Source organism: Boleophthalmus pectinirostris, unplaced genomic scaffold (genome assembly GCF_026225935.1).
Source record: "Boleophthalmus pectinirostris isolate CB_2022bp ecotype Guang Dong unplaced genomic scaffold, ASM2622593v1 HiC_scaffold_19, whole genome shotgun sequence".
NCBI lineage: Eukaryota > Metazoa > Chordata > Actinopteri > Gobiiformes > Gobiidae > Boleophthalmus > Boleophthalmus pectinirostris.
In genome coordinates this window covers 40,148,304-40,168,690 of record NW_026571140.1, presented here as the reverse complement: position 1 = coordinate 40,168,690, position 20,387 = coordinate 40,148,304, and the positions used below count along the sequence as shown (strand labels likewise).

At 38.7% G+C, this 20,387-nt stretch overlaps 1 protein-coding gene across 1 annotated transcript in view; it reads left to right on the top strand.

The window, feature by feature from the left end:
• Window positions 1–922: 922 nt before the first annotated feature.
• LOC110168037 (CD82 antigen-like) overlaps window positions 923–20,387 on the top strand; it is a 97,444-nt gene continuing 77,979 nt past the window's right edge. Inside the window, exon 1 of the mRNA XM_055154666.1 lies at window positions 923–1,154. The gene's annotated coding sequence lies outside the window, so the exon portion shown is untranslated. The remainder of the gene's footprint in view (window positions 1,155–20,387) is intronic.

Below are 20,387 nucleotides of genomic sequence, written 5' to 3'. Positions count from 1 at the left end.
TGTAGGTGCCGTAAAATCATGGAAAATTCATTAAGGGTCATGAAAACCTAAAACATGCTACAGGTCTCCAGGAAGAACAGCTGATAGTTAAGGTCAATTAAATACCATCAATCAATGAACCTGCCCAGGGACCCATCCATCCATTTTCTTCTGCTTATACGGGGCTGGGTCACGGGGGCAGCAGTCTAAGCAGGGACTCCCAGACTTCCCTCACCCCAGACATGTCCTCCAGCTCCTCCCGGGGGACCATGAGGCGTTCCCAAGCCCTCCAGCAGGTCCTGGGTCTTCCCCGGGGCCTCCTCCTGGTGGAACATGCCTGGAACATCTCTCGAGGGAGGCGCCCCGGTACAGATGCCCGAGCCACCTCAACTGGCTCCTCTCGACGTGGAGGAGCAGCGGCTCTACTCCGAGCTCCTCGCGCGTGACTGAGCTCCTCACCCTATCTCTAAGGGAGCGCCCAGACACCCTGCGGAGGCTGGGCTGGCCTGGTCTGAACCTGCCCAGGGATGACAGGTGGAAATTAGCACTGGTGCTACAACCTGGTACAAACATCTCTCCTGTTAAGATTCATGTAAAAAATGTGCGCTGTCCCTGTCTCAAATAAAAATAAATAAAATAAAATAAATAAAAAGTTATGGAAACGTTTTGAAATTTTGTCAATGAAAGCTAGAGCTAGAGCTGTTTAATGACATACTGTGGGATATTCCAGGCAGTGCAATGACATATCCATAGAAACAAACAGGTGACGAACCCCTAACCAAAAAGTTGCACAGTAAACCTTTAAAATTATACTTTCTTTGACAGATGTTTCAGACTCTCTGTCCTCTAAACAAAGAGTTAAATCCATCCACGTTGTTTTTTAGTTCCCAGTTTGACCACACGGGGGCCTTCAAACACACAAACACACACACACACACACACACCCCACGCTCCTCTCTCTCCACTCCAGCTCCTCCACGCACGCACGGACGCACACGCTGCCATCGCTTCGTTGTTTGACCGTCTGTCGATCAGTGCGCTCCGTTTGTCCACCGCTGCAGACTATTCCCGGCCCAGACCCGCGAAACCAGACCAAGAACCGAACCCTCGCACCGGACCAGCTCCTCGTGCACCAAAGAACCGGTTTGCAACTTCTCGTACCACGCGCCCGAACGGTGAGTAGCGAGTACGCACGGTCCTCGTTTGTTTGTTGCGCTTTGCATTGACCGAACTTCGAGCCAAAAAACGCGCTTCGGTTGCATCCAAGGACTGGACTTGGTCTGGACGACGTGGACCAAACTGGTTTTAGTGCGCTACAGCTGCTGATGTGGCGACTGTAAAGATAAAAACAGCGCAAAAGAAGCTCGAAATTGGTTCCAAACGAGATAAGAACCAACATGTGTGCACCGAAACGACGTCTGGACTTTGTTATTTGCATGTTTTGTTTGTTTAAAGCTGAATTTCAATACTTTTATATCGACTCTCGTGATCGTATTCCTCTAATTTGGAGGTTTTGTTTAGTTTTTTCCAAGAGGACACCGTGTTAAGAAATGAGGGTCAGTGAGAAACTTGTAGAGCTTGTTGACAACAGGTAGCAATTTGCACCCTCCCTGTTTGGAGAAGAGTGACACACAAGTTAAAATGTGGTTCCCCAGTCCGAACAATGCGAAGGCTGCGTTAAAGGACTCATATTACAGTCTTTTTTTTCACGATATAATGTTGTTTTCTCATCACAAACAGACCTGGAGTTGTGTTTTGTTTCATTCACACATGTTTAACTCACAAAACCTGCATAATTTAAGATGAGTTTTTCTCTCAAACTGAAAAAACACTGTTCCACTTTGTGATGTCAGGTGGTGGTACAGGAAGTGCTGCACTGTGTTTGTAATTTTACACCTTCACTAGAATCATTTGGATATTTTCAACTTTGGAATTGCCGATCTTTACTAAACAAAAGGTAAAACGCTGCTGTTGACTTAAACTACAACTGTATGATGTCACAAGGTGGAACAGACCGTGTAGACAGACTTAAAGCTGCTCAATTATAGAAAGAAGCATTATCACGATTATTTTGGTCAATATTGAAATCACATATATTTTTTAGTTACATGATGCATTTATTCAATTTCATTTCTCTCCAGCGACTAAGTCAGGAATCAAAATACACTCGACGGTTTGCAAAAATCCTGGAAGTGTGAGTTTGGGCACCAGCCAATCAGCAAAGAAACAGACATTCTGTGTTGGCAACGATTCCCGAGATCGAGGATTTAAAGCCAGAACAAAGAGAATGTTTGGTGAATTTTATCAAGGGGAAAGACGTTATTGTTCTTCTTCCTACGGGATTTGGCGCATTACATACGTCACGACCAAACAGCAGCGATTGGTTAAATAAAAAATGTTCCTGCCTACAGTTGAGTGAACAAATTCTAATGCTGCGAGGTCAGACGGTTTCCACAAAGTGAAACCGGCTGATGAATCAGGCTACATTTATTCAGCATTTCTCTCTCAAAAAATCACTTTGTTATTGATGATTTACACAAAATGTTCAAATTGAAAATAAATATTGGCTACAAATATTTACTTTAGAGCAGTTTTGCGATGAATAAAACATAAAATGAATAAAATATACTTTCAACATGAAATAAGGCAAAGAAAAACATAAACGTGTCCAAAATAAACTATATATCCAACTGTTCTACAATCTCTATGTTTAACAAATAAAATAAATAGATTATTTATATAAAAATATCCCAAAATAAACTTTACTAAGCTTTAATTGTTTCAACTTGATTATATGAGTTTGGAGGTTGTTTGACACAGAAATTGGAATCAAAATCTCGATCAGAACTTGATTACTTGCACAGACTTGACAGACTGAACATAAAAAGTTACGCAAACATGTGAATGAAACAAAACACAACTCCAGCAGGTCTGTTTTTGATGAGGTAATGGCTTTATAATGTGACTTAAAGCTCACAGGAGCAGAGTGACTAGATTTTCAAAATTCCAAACTGGGTCACACCGGGTTGAGATGGTTGGTATGAATAAAACTGTGAAAAGAAAGTGTAACATTGCCCAGTCATAATCTGAGGGACTTCTGTTGTTGCATTGTTTTGTGTTATGGTCTTTTTCAAGCGAGGTTTTCTGTATTTGAGCTAAACAAATGACAATATATTCTCCTCTTTACTGTTGGTGGTCGAGGTGTAGCGATATCCAAGTGTCATGATACAATATCATCACCGTATGAACCTCACAGTACGATATTTATTGCGATATCGTGGGAAAGCTCATGATATAGTGGGGAGGCTCTTGTTTAGGGATATAACAATATCCAAATCTCTCAGTCTGATATTTTCATGATACACATCTTGCAGTAAGATATTTATTGTGATATTTTGTGGAGTGTAAACAGCTAAAACTGTTAATATGCTCCTTTTTCCTCTTAAAATGCCTTGACAAGACTTAATCCAAAGAACCTAAGAATTAAAAGTGTTAGAACTGTTATTTCTTCTTGTAGTTTGGACTGAAATGGAGCAAAGGATCATGGTCTATGTAGTTCCCTCTGTTGTTTTTTAGTTACTGCTGCACCATAACTCTTAATTTAAGCAGACTTGTAATTCGATATATTGTGATGATCCACGATGTTATTATTGAGAGAACTTTGACGATACGATATCACAATATTTTGGTTATTGTTACATCCCTAGTTGGTGGGGATCATAGTGGTCAAAAATAGGGACACCAGGGACATTTCTTGTATAAAACTGGAACAAATCAGTGGTTTTGGATAAATCTGCTGGGACAGGGGACACAGGGCTCAAAACGGGGACTGTCTCGGGGAAATGGGGACGTCAATTTTGGTTATAAAGAATGTTTAAGTGAGTTTCCTCTCAAAACTACTTGGCCAAATTATATGTATTCCATGATGGTTTTGGTTTCAGCGTCGTTTCTGCCTCTCTGTTTAAAGTGCAATAAGTAACTTCTCTATCACTTGCTTGTCTCCATGGAGATCCGATTGTTGAAATGTTCCACAGTACGTGATTACATTGAGCTGTGTTGCTTTTCTCCAGTTACATGTGTTTTGTGTTGCTTTGTAATATCGTGGAAGGACACAAATTCTCACTGTAAGCAAGCACGCTCGCCTGCCCATGGATCAGACCTGTAACCAGGCCTGGTAGCGTCATCTGTCCAAAGAAATGGATGGTTTAATAATGCCATACTGTGGAACATTTCAGACAAAGATTCTTCTTGATGAAAAACTAATACAAATGTCGTTTTCGGGGATGGGACGAGACACAATTTCCACGAGACGAGATACGAGTTTGGGTCCACGAGAGCGAGACAAGACGAGATTTTACTTGACAATTTGGTTTCCAATTTTGGTCTCACCATTTTTTTTTTTATTTCATATTTTTATTTCGATTCTAGTACTGCTTTTTGGACCTGTAAGACCTTTAACTCGCCGACATAAGACGCTTTTTTGTCTAATCCAAGCGTAAACAAAATCTCACGAGATCATTTTCCTCACGTGTGCACGATCTTGTGACAATTTTGTCTCGCGAGATTTTGTGGAATGAGATCTTGAACCATCCCGTGCCATGTAATACCGAAAATAGTCAAAATTTTTTCCTCCAAAGTCTGAACTCTGCTCCTACTGTTTTTCCTCTGCTTTTTCCTGACCAGGTATTGGCTGTAGACCCATTTCATATTTAGTCCTAAAAGTCTGATCACATTTTACTTTATTGAGTAGATTCAACTTAAAATTAGTAATACATGTATTTTTCTTAATTCAAGCAACATTCTTAAATCTTTTCTTAAGCGTAGCAAGATGTATTTTCGTATTTTGAGTACAAACATCTTGCGCCATTGGTCAATCATTTTTCTTGTGAAGTGAAAATTACTCACACCCTGATGAAACTTTCTTAACTCAAATAATCTGAACTCTGTTAGATTTGAGTTTTTGCAGTTTACATAGTGAGTCTGTATCTGTAATGAGTCATAATTTTTTATCATTCTACAGCTCAGATATGATTGTAGTATCCAAAAATAGCCAAAAATTCCCCTGTAGTACAAATAAAAAGTACCTTGATACGTATTGTCCTTTGAAAATCCATCTTTTATCTATTTATTGTCAGTATAGTAATAATCATAACAGGCCTACACAACACCCACATAAAGACATTAAAAAACGGTACAGAAATGAGGAACAGTATTTTCCCTCAAGGCTGACATTTGTTTTGGTAAATGAGTAATGTAATGTAAATGGTAAATGTGGTTTTGTTAACATTTTGTTATTTTTGGTAGTGTCCCTGATCCAGCTGACTTTTCTTATTTACTTACCAGGTAGGATCTACAGTGAGTAAAAAATGTAGGTATTCTACTTAAGGACATTTTAAAGTCAATATTTTTTTTACTTTTACTGCATTTGAGAGCAGGTGTCTGTACTTTCTACTGCACTACATTTTTAAACTGGACTGAAAGGGTACTTTAATACTTTTACAAGCAGATTTTTTCATTTGATACTTGTACTTTTATTTGTACTATAAGTACTTCTTCCACCACTGGAAGTTTTGGTACGTTGTTGTGGTACTGCTGAGTTGTTGTGGTACTGCTGAGTTGTTGTGGTACTGCTGAGTTGTTGTGGTACTGCTGAGTTGTTGTGGTACTGCTGAGTTGTTGTGGTACTGCTGAGTTGTTGTGGTACTGCTGAGTTGTTGTGGTACTGCTGAGTTGTTGTGGTACTGCTGAGTGAGTTATTGCGGTACTACTGAGTGAGTTGTTGCGGTACTACAGAGTGAGTTGTTGCGGTACTACAGAGTGAGTTGTTGCGGTACTACAGAGTGAGTTGTTGCGGTACTACAGAGTGAGTTGTTGCGGTACTACAGAGTGAGTTGTTGCGGTACTACAGAGTGAGTAGTTGCGGTACTACAGAGTGAGTAGTTGCGGTACTACAGAGTGAGTTGTTGTTGTGGTACTACAGAGTGAGTTGTTGTTGTGGTACTTCTGAGTGAGTTGTTGTGGTACCGCCGAGTCGTTGTTTTATGTTGTTGTAGTACTGCCGAGCTGTTGTGGTATGTTGTTGTGGTACTTCTGAGTAGCTTGTTGTGGTACTTCTGAGTAGCTTGTTGTGGTACTTCTGAGTAGCTTGTGGTGGTACTTCTGAGTAGCTTGTGGTGGTACTTCTGAGTAACTTGTGGTGGTACTTCTGAGTAACTTGTGGTGGTACTTCTGAGTAACTTGTTGTGGTACTGCAGAGCAATTTAATCACCAATACTACAAAAAGTGAGCAAATGTTTGTCACTGAAGCATGTTCTGTAAACCCATAACACTCAGTACAGACGGGGTCAGATAAAATTAATATTGTTAAAATACAGATTAAAGTTTTAATACAATGAGTTTTGACTAATTATCAAAATTATCAGGTTCAACATTTATGAATTTACCTTTTGGATATTTTACAACAAAGTGTAATGTAAGCAGAAATCTGAATCTAGAATCTGAAATCCACCAATACTAAGGAAAAAAATGTTCCCCCACCTTCTTGTCTCCATGGAGATTATGTTGCTTTGCCTGCGATGTTCCACAGTATAGCATTATGCTACCAATGATTTATAATTCAGTCACTGGTGTTTTTATTGCAAACAAAATATGTTGTAAAACATGAATTGTCTCTCCTTAGATCTGACCTACGTAGATAGACACCTTTAATGACACAGTGTGGAACATTCCAAGCGTAGCAATAACATACTCCTGGAGCAAATCATATGTTGGGAGCCTCCATTAGAAAAGTTACATAATGCATCTATAAATCTAAATATACAATCATTGTTACACCATTAAAAGAGATTTATGCTTCAGACGAGTGCTCCAGGCCGGCGATGGAACGTTTTTGAACTGAACTGAAAAGCAAAAGTATTTTTTATTATTAGACCTGCTGAAAAGGCTGAGGGTTTATTTTTGTTGTATTAAAAAGAAATCTGATTTGAGCGAACACAAATAAATAGAAAAATGAACAAAATTCAGCACAAATCTTTATCAAAATCACTGCATTTGAAGCTTTATTTGACCTCAAAATCTGTTCAAGATACTTTTACTTTTTGCTCTTTAAATACATTTTTGAAAGGGTATAATAAAAATATTTTTATTTTAGTTTAGTTTTGTTTTTTTTCTTCAATATCTGCACTTTTACTTAGGTAACAAGTACTTCTTCCACCGCTGTTCCATACACACATGTGTCTGTGATCCTGAGTCTGTGATCCTGAGCCTGTGATCCTGAGCCTGTGGTCTGTGGTCCTGAGCCTGAGTCTGTGGTCCTGAGTCTGTGGTCCTGAGTCTGTGGTCCTGAGTCTGTGGTCCTGAGTCTGTGGTCCTGAGTCTGTGGTCCTGAGTCTGTGGTCCTGAGTCTGTGGTCCTGAGTCTGTGGTCCTGAGTCTGTGGTCCTGAGTCTGTGGTCCTGGGTCTGTCCTGGGTCTGTGGTCCTGGGTCTGTGGTCCTGGGTCTGTGGTCTGCGGCCCTGACTCGTTGTATTACATCAGACCTGACTCCAGACAAAGACCCGTGTTTTACCGCAGCAGAGCGTCCGTGATCGAGCGTCCGGGTGACGACGCACTGGGCTCGTGTCCAGGGACCATCCAGTGTCCACTACCTCACTGTTGTAGTAGCAGGAGTAGGAGTAGTAGCAGTAGTAGTAGCAGTAGTAGTAGCAGAAGGAGGAGGAGGAGTAGTTGTAGTAGCAGGAGTAGTTGTAGTAGCAGGAGTAGTTGTAGTAGCAGGAGTAGTAGTAGTAGCAGGAGTTGTTGATGTAGGAGGAGGAGTAGTAGTTGTTGTAGGAGGAGGAGGAGTTGTAGTAGCAGGAGGAGTTGTAGTAGCAGGAGGAGTTGTAGTAGCAGGAGGAGTTGTAGTAGCAGGAGGAGTTGTAGTAGCAGGAGGAGTTGTAGTTGTAGTAGCAGGAGGAGTTGTAGTAGCAGGCAGGAGGAGTAGTTGTAGTAGCAGGAGGAGTTGTAGTTTGTAGCAGCAGCAAAAAAAAAAAAAAAAAATATATATATATATATATATTTAAAACCAAGGTTTACAAAGTGATGCAAAGAACAAGATACAAAAAGTGTAAAAATGATGAATAGAAAGCACACAAAAAGACAATGATGCAAACAATCCAATAAATGATAATAAATAAAAAGAAATAGAATAAAAAATAAATAAGGATCGATTGTTTCTGCCTTGGCGTCTTACACTGCAACTTTTACACTCTGAATTTTGCTGTTGAATCTGAGGACTTGAAAACATCTGTGCTGAATATTTAAAAGGTGAAATTAAAATTTTTGATCTGAAACACATTGAAAAAGTAACTTGGCAACTAAAAATAATAGTTTCAATCAGATATTCAGTGGCATTTAAAATTCTAAATCTAATGGAACAAATGATCTTCCGCAGACGTCCCCATCAGAAAAGTTACATGAATCATCTTTATTCATGGGTTTCGTGCTGAATAATTCCTTCCTCATTAGGATAATTTGTCACGGCAACAGTCCTCCGTTGTTATAGCGACAAGACAATTCAAATCAGAATATGAGGTCTCTTGGACGGGGAATGATCCTCACAAAATCCTTCAAATCAGGAACAAATCATTTCCCAGAAACGCACTAATTAATGAAATTACTACTTTACTTTCCCATTTTCCATCTTGTTTTTTTGTTTTGTTTGTTGTTTTTTAAGCTCCCTGACCTGAGTGACCTGAGTTGTAACATGCAGATTCTTAAAGTCAAAGGGTTAAAGCTGCAGGATCTTGTTTTTAAATGATGGTTTTAAAGCGGAAGTAGATCTTTAGTTTTAACTATAAGCTCTTTATGAAACTTTTGATACATTTGTAGTATTCAGATTCAGATTTACAGACGGAGAAGTGAAGCGAGGAGGTCACCACAAACCGTTACACAGCAACTTATTGGTTTGTACTGAAGCAAATGTTTTATTTATATTTATATTTTGTGTATTTCTAAACCCATGTAGTGATTAACGTTTATAACAGGAAGTCTGGAGGAAGTGAGACAGATGAAGGTTTCAGTTCACGATGGAGCTACTCAGAAGAGGAGGAGGAGCTGTCTGGTTTTACTGTGATTTATAACTGCTATTAACTCTTTTCCCCCATGAGGACGACATTTGACGACCCCCCCCTTGTTTCCTTAATGACGTGTTTTGACACCTCCGCTGTATCACTGAAGACGAAATTTGACGACCATTAGAAACTGTTCCGGTTTTTCACATGTGAACAGAGACGGGAGCCACTACAACCCACACTAGGCTGACCAAAAGGATTCAAGGATACGTTTTCGCTGTTTTTTTTCCGAAGTTAATCGCAGTAGTGACGGTTGTAGCTTCCGGAAAAAAAAACAACACGAAAAACTGCGGCGCTGCGGCTCAGAACATACTCAGAACTAGAGATGGCCATGATTAGTCGATTAATCGATTTTGTCAGCGCTACTCTCGCCAACAGATTCCAAAGGAAGTCGTCGTCCACATGTTTCCAAACGTTTTCCGGTTTTGGGACGTAAGCGTGAACAGAGTTAGGTTAGGTTAGGTTGCTTTATTCGTACCCGTAGGTAAATTTGCTTTGCAGATTTAAGAGACAGGTTCCACATTTCACATTTCATTCATCCACAAAACACACATAAAAACACGATAAAATGTTACAATAAAGTGTTGCAGTGCTCCAGTGCAGAATGGTTTGTTCCATAAACAACCAATTAAAATCATCCAACACACTTGTCTAAAATCACAATAAATAAATCTTAAATATGTTAAAAACACACAATCTTAAATAAATAGATTACAATTTATTCATAAGTATGATAGCAGCCGGAATGAAACTCCTCTTAAAACGATTCGTTCTAGATCTTGGGACTAAAAACCTCTGACCAGAGGGAAGTTCATTAACATTAAACATTTGCTTAAACCTTAAACAATGCTGCAAAATTGTATTTTCTCTCTGTATAATCTGGAAATCCTGAAATCATTTTGCAGCCCTCGGGTTTGAGAAGCACTGGCCTTCGAGACCCAGGAAATAGAGATGGACATGATTAGTCGATTAATCGATAATTGATCATTAAGAATTTCATCGATTACGTTCATTTTTAATTGACAAACCGAATGTAGGTTGCAGTGTGTAGCGTCGAGTGACCAAACGTCCGTGTCCGGGGACAAACGGGTCCGTACATGTAGCTCTCTGCATCAGAAGGAGCGAGACACAAACAGTCGGTCAGTCTGCAACGTACCAAAGTGTAAATGTGTATTTAACGATGACTTGTACAAGAAATTCCACGCTTTCCAATCCAATCGGGACAAGTGGGAGTCCATGTGCACAGTGTACAAAGCAGCACATATGTTTCAGTGTCCAGTGGGAAAATGTTTTACCAGGTGAGAGTTGCTCAATGTCGATGACGAGTCCCCACCTCCCACCCCCCGTACGGTGTCCTGGTTTTGACAAACGCAAATATGGTCACACCTGTAACCTGTATTCCACTGAGTCGTGCCGCACACATTTTTTCAGTGTGTAATATCAATATAATCCTCATTTGCTTGCAGAAGTTCACTATGAAATCGTATTTTAAATCATTTTTAGGTGCCACCTAAAGCCTCCACTCAATTTCATTTCTCTCCAGTGACTAGGTCAGGAATCAGAAATACAGTAGACGGTTTGTAAGAACCCCGGAAGTTGGCTGGTGCTTGGTCTACAATCAGCGAAGAGCAATACATTCTGTGTTGGCAATGATTCCTGAGATCGAGGATTTAAAGCTGGAATAAAGAGAATGTTTGGTGAATTTTATCGAGAGGAAAGATGTTATTGTCCTTCTTCCTACAGGATTTGGGAAAAGCTTAATATACCAATTAGCCCTGTTAGCGACGCATTACATACGTCAAGACCAAATAACAGCGACTGGTTAAATGAAAAAAGTACCGCCTGCAATCAAGGGAACTAATCCTAATGCTGCGAGGTCAAACAGTTTCTATGAAGTGAAACCGGCCTTTAGGTCTTTACTATGGATTTCACTGAATTATGTCGGATAAAATTCTGAAATAGTTGTAGCACTCACTCCAAAATGTTGTTTTTTCATAGATTAACTTAGTTTCATGAAGGGTACAATTCAGAGCGACTTCCCAGCTGATTTTCCCATGGACACAAGAAGGTAGAAATCCTCCCACCAGAAAAGTTACATAGTTCACCTTTAAAATATATCTAATTTTTTATTTTAAATGGAAAAAAATCGCTTCTTTGCACCATCTTACATGTGCTCTCTGCTCTTCAGTGGATGGATTTTCTTGGCGTAAAACTGATTTTCCACTTTATATAACCTCTGACCTCTAACCTCTGCGGAGTGAAACCGTAAAGACGCTTCAGCTGAAATATTTACACTTTCCCCTGGAGCAGAATCTGTCAGTTTGAAGTGTGTGGAGCGAGACGTGCTCATCTCTGCAGTGATACAGGAAGTGCTCCACTGCGTTTGTTTCGTCTGTCTGTTTCTGAGGCTGTAACAACATTATAACTCGACTTTTAATCCAGAAGAACTGAGTCTCATTTGTTTTTAAACTACTTTTATTATTTCAAGCGAATTTTGAGCTGTACGAATTTCTGTCCAGTGTTATGTTCGATTTATCCTGCGCATTTTCGATCAGAGTGATGGATGACAAAAGTTTCATGTTTTGTTTTTGTTCTATTTTAACGCTTATTTTCACGCTTATGATTTTTCTATTCAAATCAGTGATATTTTGAGCACAGGAAATGTTTGTTTATGCACCGTAGAGAAGTCTGTTAGTCGCTGTTTTCACTCCGTGCCTGAGTTTGTCGCTTCAGAGATCAGAGGAAATCAGATTTTAACTCAGTGGTTTGGCCTGCCACGATAACACTGACTTATATTTTACGAATAGGGCTGGACGATACGGGAAAAAAAAATTATGCAAATTTTTTTTCCTCCATATTGCTCAATCTTGATTTTCGATTTGATCTTTCATCTTATTAAAAATTGTGGGTTTCAATCATAAAGGGCAAGAGTGTCTTTGTTCACTGTTCTGATTTCATGCTGATAGGACCAATAATCCAGTAATCCATCCACGTTTAAAGTTTGGAATGAGTTTTGATTGTACTTTATATTAAGGTTTTGCGTGTCACGTGATTTAATGTTTTGGTGGTTGTACTGGAGGTCAAGACTGGGATTATTCAGTTTATTTCAATATAATCAGTGTTGGGGAGTAACAGATTACATGTACCAGAGTTACGTAATCAGAGTACAAATTATGAGTAACTGTATTCAGTTACAGTTACTGTTTCAGTGAGTGGTAATTGGATTACAGTTACTTTGTTGAAATAAATGGATTACACAGCGGGATTTTCCTGTTTTCACATTATTTTTATTTATTTTATTTTATTTTTTTCAATTTTTTCAGTAATTCGACTCATTGCTGGAAACTAAACCAAGACTAAAACCAGATCTAAACTAGAGCTAAACCAGGACTAAAACCAGGTCTGAACTAGATCTAAACCAGGTCTAAACTAGATCTAAACCAGGTCTAAACCAGGACTAAAACCAGGTCTAAACCAGGACTAAGCCCAAGTCTAAACGAGGTCTAAACTAGATCTAAACCAGAACTAAAACCAGGTCTAATCTAGATCTAAACCAGGACTAAACCAGGACTAAAACCAAGTCTAAACCAGGTCTAAACTAGATCTAAACCAGGACCAAAACCAGATCTAAACTAGATCTAACCCAGGTCTAAACTAGATCTAATCCAGGACTAAAACAGGATTTTACAGGATTTAACAGGACTAAACCATGCGGATGGATTACGTTACAAACTACATTTTGAGGTGTGTAATCTGTAATCTGTAGGGGAATACATTTTAAAAGTCACCTTCCCAACACTGAATATAATCATGGCCACTTTAAACAGCAGATAAAACTACGGAAGCCGAGAGGGGTCACACCAAATACAAATGCGAAAACACAACAAAAAAAGCCACAACGGAAATGACCACGGGACTCTACTTTAATGCAAAAGCCACAACACATCAAAAAGCCACAACACATTAAAAAGCCACAACACATTAAAAAGCCACAACACATTAAAAAGCCACAACACATTAAAAAGCCACAACACATTAAAAAGCCACAACACATTAAAAAGCCACAACGGAAGTGACTGCGGGACTCTATTTTCTGGCGGACCGATCAAGCAGGAAGTGAAGAAGAAGAACTACAACGTAAAACGAATAATGATAAAACAATAAATTACTTTTACTTATGTTTCCAACTTCTCCGTTCCTTTACTTTTCATGTTGTAGTTCTTCTTCTTCACTTGCCGCTTAATCGGTCTGTCGGAAAGTATCTTTCTATCGGATCAAAAATGGTCAAAAATGGTCAAAACTGTTGCTATTCAATTCACATTATATCGCACACAAATACTACACGTTAGTCAGATGGATAGTTTGACCTCCAGTATGGCAACATCAACACCAGGTCACGTGGTTTTGTGACGTAGATGCAAAACCTTAATAAATGCATGTGCACATTATCGTTACATGTGCGATGTCTGGCACTAACTCATGATTTAAGTTTCACTCCAACAGTGAGAAAATAGTCGTTTACTTTCCATAACTTGGATTATAAAGAAGAGAGAGACACAGAGAGACACAGAGAGACACAGAGACACACAGACAGACACAGAGAGACAGACAGAGACAGACACAGACAGACAGAGACAGACACAGAGACGACACAGAGACAGGACACAGAGAGACGGACACAGACACAGAGACAGAGACAGACAGAGACAGACACAGAGACAGACAGAGACAGAGAGACAGACAGACACAGAGACAGACAGAGACAGACACAGAGACAGACACAGACAGACACACAGAGACAGACACAGAGACAGACACAGAGACAGACACAGAGACAGACAGAGAGACAGAGACAGAGACAGAGACAGACAGAGACAGAGAGACAGACAGACAGAGACAGACAGAGAGACAGACAGACAGACAGACAGACACAGAGACAGACACACAGACACAGACACACACAGACACACACAGACACACACACAGACACAGACAGACACACACAGGACACATGTTGAATGGAAAATGGTGAAATGGATTCATGTTGACGTCTTGAGTCTTGTGACTTTGACGAATCGTTAATCCAGTGTTTTCTTAGTTTGACAGAAGTGCACATGTGTGAACTACTTAAGGCCTTTATTATTTTAACTGTCTGTGTTGTGTCTGTTTCTCTTTAACCTAGTTTCTTAACTTCATGGTCTTTTGAGCTTTACAAGACCATAACAAGGTCACTTACAAGGCCACTCACTGACAGCTGACATGTTGGCCTTGGCTTACAATCTAAATTGGTTAAAAAGTCAGTCACAACCTGATATTTTGTCCAGTTTAAAGGTGCATTGTGTGAGGCAGGCTGGTGCCACCTAGTGTCTCCGCTCAGTTTCATTTCTCTTCAGGGACTAGGTGAGGAATCAGAATACACTAGACGGTTTGCAAAAACCCCGGAAGTTGTAGACCGCACACTGACCAATCAGAGAAGAGCTATGAAGCTGTGATGTCAAACTCGTCACGTCTGTCTGGGTCAATTTTGTGGCACAGTACAACAGTAAACAAAGCGTCGAGTTGGATGTAGACGAAGACAGACATTCTGTGTTGGCAACGATTCGCGAGATCGAGAATTTAAAGCCGGAAGAGAATGTTTAGTGACTTTTTTATCAAGGGGAAAGACATTATTGTCCTTCTTCCTGCAGGATTAGGTGCATTACATATAACACGACCAAGTAGCTGTGATTGGGTAAATAAAAAAGTACCCCTCAACTGTGGAGCGAATGAGTTCTAATGCTGCGAGGTCAGACGGTTTCCACCAAGTGAAACCGGCTGATGAATCCGGCATGTTCTCCTTGGCTTACAGTCTAAACTGGTTAAAAAGTCAGTCACAGCCTTATATTTTTTTTCCAGTTTAAAGGTGCATTGTGTAACTTCACAGTAAGATATTAAACCTTTCTCCAAACCAGACCAAGTTACACTTCAGATCTGTGGAGAGGCGACCCCGCTCACAGTCACAAGTTAAATTCAAACAAGTTAACAGAGACGTTACTACCAGAGAAGTTACACAATGCACCTTTAGGACCGATATTATTCTGCGGTGTGTGTGTTCTGTCTGTGTGTCGCTCTTTAACCTAGTTTCTTCAATTCTTGGTGTTTTCATCTTTACAGCACCATAACCTACAAACTATTTCAGCAAAAGGAAAAGGGAAAAAAAAGTGTTGTTCTTTTTCTTAAAGGGGCCACTCTCTGACAGTTGACACATTGGCCTTATCTTACAATCTCAAACGGTTAAAAGTCGTTCATAATCTTACGTTTTTCCAGTTACTTAGTTGGATCATAGTTTTTATTTTGAACCAGAAAATCTTAAAAAAAAAAAAAAAAAAAAAACAGAAAAATATTTATTCTTGAAAATGACTGTATTCCAGATTTCAGATTTCTAGAAGTCATTCATAATCTTGTAGTTTTTCCAGTTAGTTACTTGGATAATATATTTATTTTGAACCAGAAAACCCTTAAATAAATAAAATAAATACAAAAAAAAATAATAACAATTAAAAAATAATAAATAAAATAAAATAAAATGGATACTAAAAATAAAACAAAATAAAATAATAAAATAAAGTCAGAATAAAAACTGAAAAATTATTGATTCTCAAAAATGATTGTATTCGATATTTTAAATTTCTTGATGTATTTTTATTTCAGCTTTTTGTGCCCATTTCCCAATTATCTAACAGAACCAAAGTCATTGATAATCTTATTTTTTCCACTTGGCAGAATAATATTTTTTTTAATATATTTTGAACAAAAATCCTAAAAAAAAAAAAGGAAATCAAAAACTGAAAAAATATTGAGTATTGATTGATAGATTTCAAATTTCTAGATGCATTTTTATAAGAATAATTTCAGCCTTTTGTGCCTTTTTTGTGCCCATTTTCCAATTATATAACAGAACCAAAGTCATTATATTTTTACCATAACATTGTTTAGTTTTGAACCAAAAAAATCCTGAAATAAAAAAATTAAAAACAGAAATGGAAAAAATACTGATTCTTGAACAATCCTATTCTATATTTCAGATTTGTCGACTTATTTTTATAGGAATAATCTGAGCCTTTTGCGCTTCTGCTGTATTTTCGTTTTCCAATTTATATAATAGAGCCACACGTGAGTTTTCTAATCTCTTAATCTCTTTTCTTTTTGCTCGTTTATTAAACTAACTCTTAATTTCCAGATGCCTTTTTTTAATTTACTAAAACGCGTTAAACCCTCGTTAACCTTTGACGCTCGGAGCTCAGGTTAATTAGTGGGAGACACGATAATCGACACAGTACATCAGAATATTATAATTAAACACTTTTTAATCATGATTACTGTTTTGCTCTGACCACAAAGCTCACGTGTGGTTGAAAATAACGGATTTAAAGCTTCACCGTGTCACTTTTCCATGGAGATGTTTTTGCGGCGCCTGAAATCTTCAACACTCTGAATCTTGCATTTTTTATTTTTTATTTTCCAGTTGTAGGTGTTTTGTCGCATAAATGTTTAATGCCGTAATGCGGAACGTTTCAGGCAAAGCAACATCATCTCCATGGAGACGAGAAGATGGTAGACAATCCACCCGGAAAGTTCCATAATGCTCATTTAAATTCTAGTAAAATGTGAGTAACATTGTTCAGAAGTGTAATTTTTTGCTTTGCACTTCTAATCGCAAAAATTTGGTTAACAGAAAATAAATAAATAAATAAAAGTTATATTTTTTGCCTATAATGCCCGTCCTGAACTTTTCACACAGTCTGACGCGTGTCCGTGTGTTTAAATGTTGTAGATTTAGAGTTTTTGATGTTGTTGAATTTCTCACTTTGAATTTTTTAGTTCTGAAAAAACAATGAATTTATTTTTATTTTGATGAAATTTTAAGTGTATATTTAAAAAAATCTTTACAATTCAGCATAAAAAAATCTACTTTTAAATATTCAGCACAGATATTTGCCCTCGAATAGACGATTTTCACAACAGCCGGAAATGTTTAAACGTCACTTCTGGTTAAAGTTTTTCTATGACAAAATATCTGTAAATGTCTGGCATATTTTCCAGCAGCTTCATAAATCTGCCCCATCACCAAATCTTCATCCAACAAGGTCGACAAAGGATAAAAATTGTAACATGAACAATTTATCCACAACTATTGAGGGACGAAAGACGAAACCGTGAACGTGAACGACGACGACACTATGGTCATGAATAAAACATAAGTAACATGTTCACTCAGACTGATTCTACAATTAAAATTTAAAAAACTGATTTCATGATGTTGATATCAGCACAGATAGATGGATTTGTGCAGTTTAAAAGCTGGAGATGTTCACAGATTACATGTCTCGCGTTGAACCTGCACAAATCTCTCTATTTCACATTTACTTATTAATGAATTACTTATTACTTCTGTTTTATTCATGAATATCACGTTAGTTTTGTTCAGTAGTTCACTAATACTCGTCGTTGTTCTAACTTTACGTTTTCGTCTTTCGCCAGACCTTTACACACACATAAATCAAAGTGACGTTTACCTACATCCTGGCACTTCTGGCCGTCGTGAAAAAGGTCTGTTCATCAGTTGAAATTCAGAGTGTAAAATTCGGAGTGAAAAAAATTCTGCAGGAAAGATTCAAGATGCCAAAGCAAAAGCAATCGGCCCAAAGTGATCCAATCTGACTTAACAAGCTGGAAATGGTGTAATGAACCGATCTGACATATTGAAAAAGTACTTCAAATTTAAGCAACTAAAATTCGGAATAAAAATTATTCAAAGATCTTTTTTTCAGAGTTAAAAAATTCAAAGTGAGTGTTTAAAATTGAGAATCTAATGGAGCAATGAATGATCTTCCGCACGTTTGTCTTTTGTTGTTGTGTCGGCGTCAGGTTGTGGTCGTGTGTCGAGTGTCTGTGGGTTCAGTGTGCGTTTCAGATGTATGTGGGTCAGAGAGACGGTGCCACCAGCTCTCGCTCCGTTTTCTACAACTCGAGTCTCTGAACAATGGAAACGATTCGTGTGTTCCTTTGTACAGAGAGACGAAGTGCAGTAAACATCGAACGAAAGATGCATTTTACCAGGTTAAAGCAGAAAACGCTCATTTCCACCTGTCGTCTCTGGGGGCAGATTCATGCAGCTGACAGAATCTAGAAGTCGATACGTATGTGATCATGTAGGTGAAATATTTTTACATTTTCGAACAAATATTGCGATTAGTTTTGAAGTTTATTATAGGCACTATTCACGACTTTTGGAAACATGTGGATGACGAATTCTGGTGTAGTTCCCGACTCTGGGCATGTGATTAAACCGTGGATTCAGCAGCAGCAGCAGCAGCGTCTTCACAACTTGACAAAACTTTTCCATGGAGGACGGGACTTTAATCCAGAGATCTCCAACCTTTTGCTTTCCACCCTCTTCCAAGTCGCTCGCCAAGGGATTTCTGAATTATCCGTATTGTACTGAATAAGTAAAATTTGACTGATTAAACGCTTATTACCTTTGCACATGTGTAATTTTGATGCCTAACTACACAATTAGGCATCAAAATAATGGACACTAGTTTATGTTTTATAGGCGAGTTTCATTGTTAACAAAAGTGCGCGTTGCATGCTGGGAATTATTTTGGTCGGCGGTAAGAAACACTAATTCAACATGACGGACGGAGCGAGAAAGCACGTAAAGGGTATTGATCCAGGTTATTTATCCACTCTAACGGCAGAGGACCCAAGACCATTTGACCAGAAATTGGTCATAAGCATCGACGGACGACAAATCACCCTTTTCAACCCCGACAAAAGGTGGACCAAACCAAATTTCTGGTCAGAATCGCCAACTACCTGGACAAATATTCACTTGGGCGATATCCACAATGACTTGGTGGAAACTCCTGGGCCATTCACAGCAGAAAAGATGAAAACCTCCAAGAGTCTCGATGTGTTGTTGAACTTGTTGGAGTCCACGGTTTGTTAGGATCTTCTACGTTTGCTCTGCGGATGTTTGAAAGCCGTTTAATTCACCGTTAGTGGTTCTTTTCACTCAGAATATGAAAAAGACATTTTCCTTCTTCCGTGCTTCTATTTGTGCATCTGATAATGCAGCAGGAATTTACCATTAGCAGGGATAAATACGTGAGGTTACGCACTGTGTTTGACGCTATCGTGTTTCTTGCCTCCGACCAAAATATTTCCCAGCAGCAACGCCGGCTTTTAATAACAATGACGTCAGCTGAATCTCGCCTATAGGCATCTAACAGGACCTCATCTAAGGCTCGTCATGGCTCTTCTATTCACTCAGTTTCTTGTGACCGCTAAAAGTATTCACTCTGTGGCATTTTCGTTTTGTAAAAGTAGCTCAGTGGAGGAAAAAGGCTGGAGACTCCTGATCTAATCATGTTTTCGGTGTCACTTACAGGCAGCTGTTTTTAACTGTTGATCTGCCAAACATAACAGAACCCTACACTGACATCATCCTTTTTTTGTTGTTGTTGTTTTTAATTAGACAAATTAAAATACCAAAGGTGTAGATTTGCATAGAGACATTGGGAACATGTCACAACCAATATTTGAGGGAGACAAAATAGTCCCTACCAATATTTGCCATTTTATTTTAGTAAACAAAAATACAAATTTATTCTGATATTTTTCCAAACTCAATAGTATCAATATGACACGTTTTAGTTCACATTTTGTTTATTAGACGTTCTGAGATGTGTTCAGTGATGTGACGACAGGTTATTTCATTGGCTGCAACAGAGTGATGTCATCAGTGGATCCAGGAGCCTAAACTGGGGAAGCGGCAGGACAGGGTCGCACCTGAAGATGTTGACTCGAGCAGCATGAGTGAAGACGCTGTGCAACAAACTTTGAAAAACTTTTTAAAATGAACTTACTTGGCTTCATCTTCAGTTAAACTTGTCTTATATTGAGTTGCCGCAGAAAAAAAGCGACTATCACCACAAGTGCACCTCCCAAACGGAGCTCTACTCGTGCGCTGTGAGACCCCGACTCTACTGACAATATTCCATGGAAAAATGTAGAGACATGGCCTCACAAATATCTCATCACCAACAAGCAAAGGGAAATCTGCTGCAAACTTGTTTTCCACTAAACAATCATCTTAGAAGGACAATGGACACAAACTGAAAAATGAAACCAAATCTCACTTCTTTTGGACCTGCCCAGACTCTGTGTGTTTTTGGAAAAAAATTCATAAAACGCATGGGTCCCACCAAACCTACGCCCTTGTAAAATACACAAACAAATAGGCAATTTATAAAAG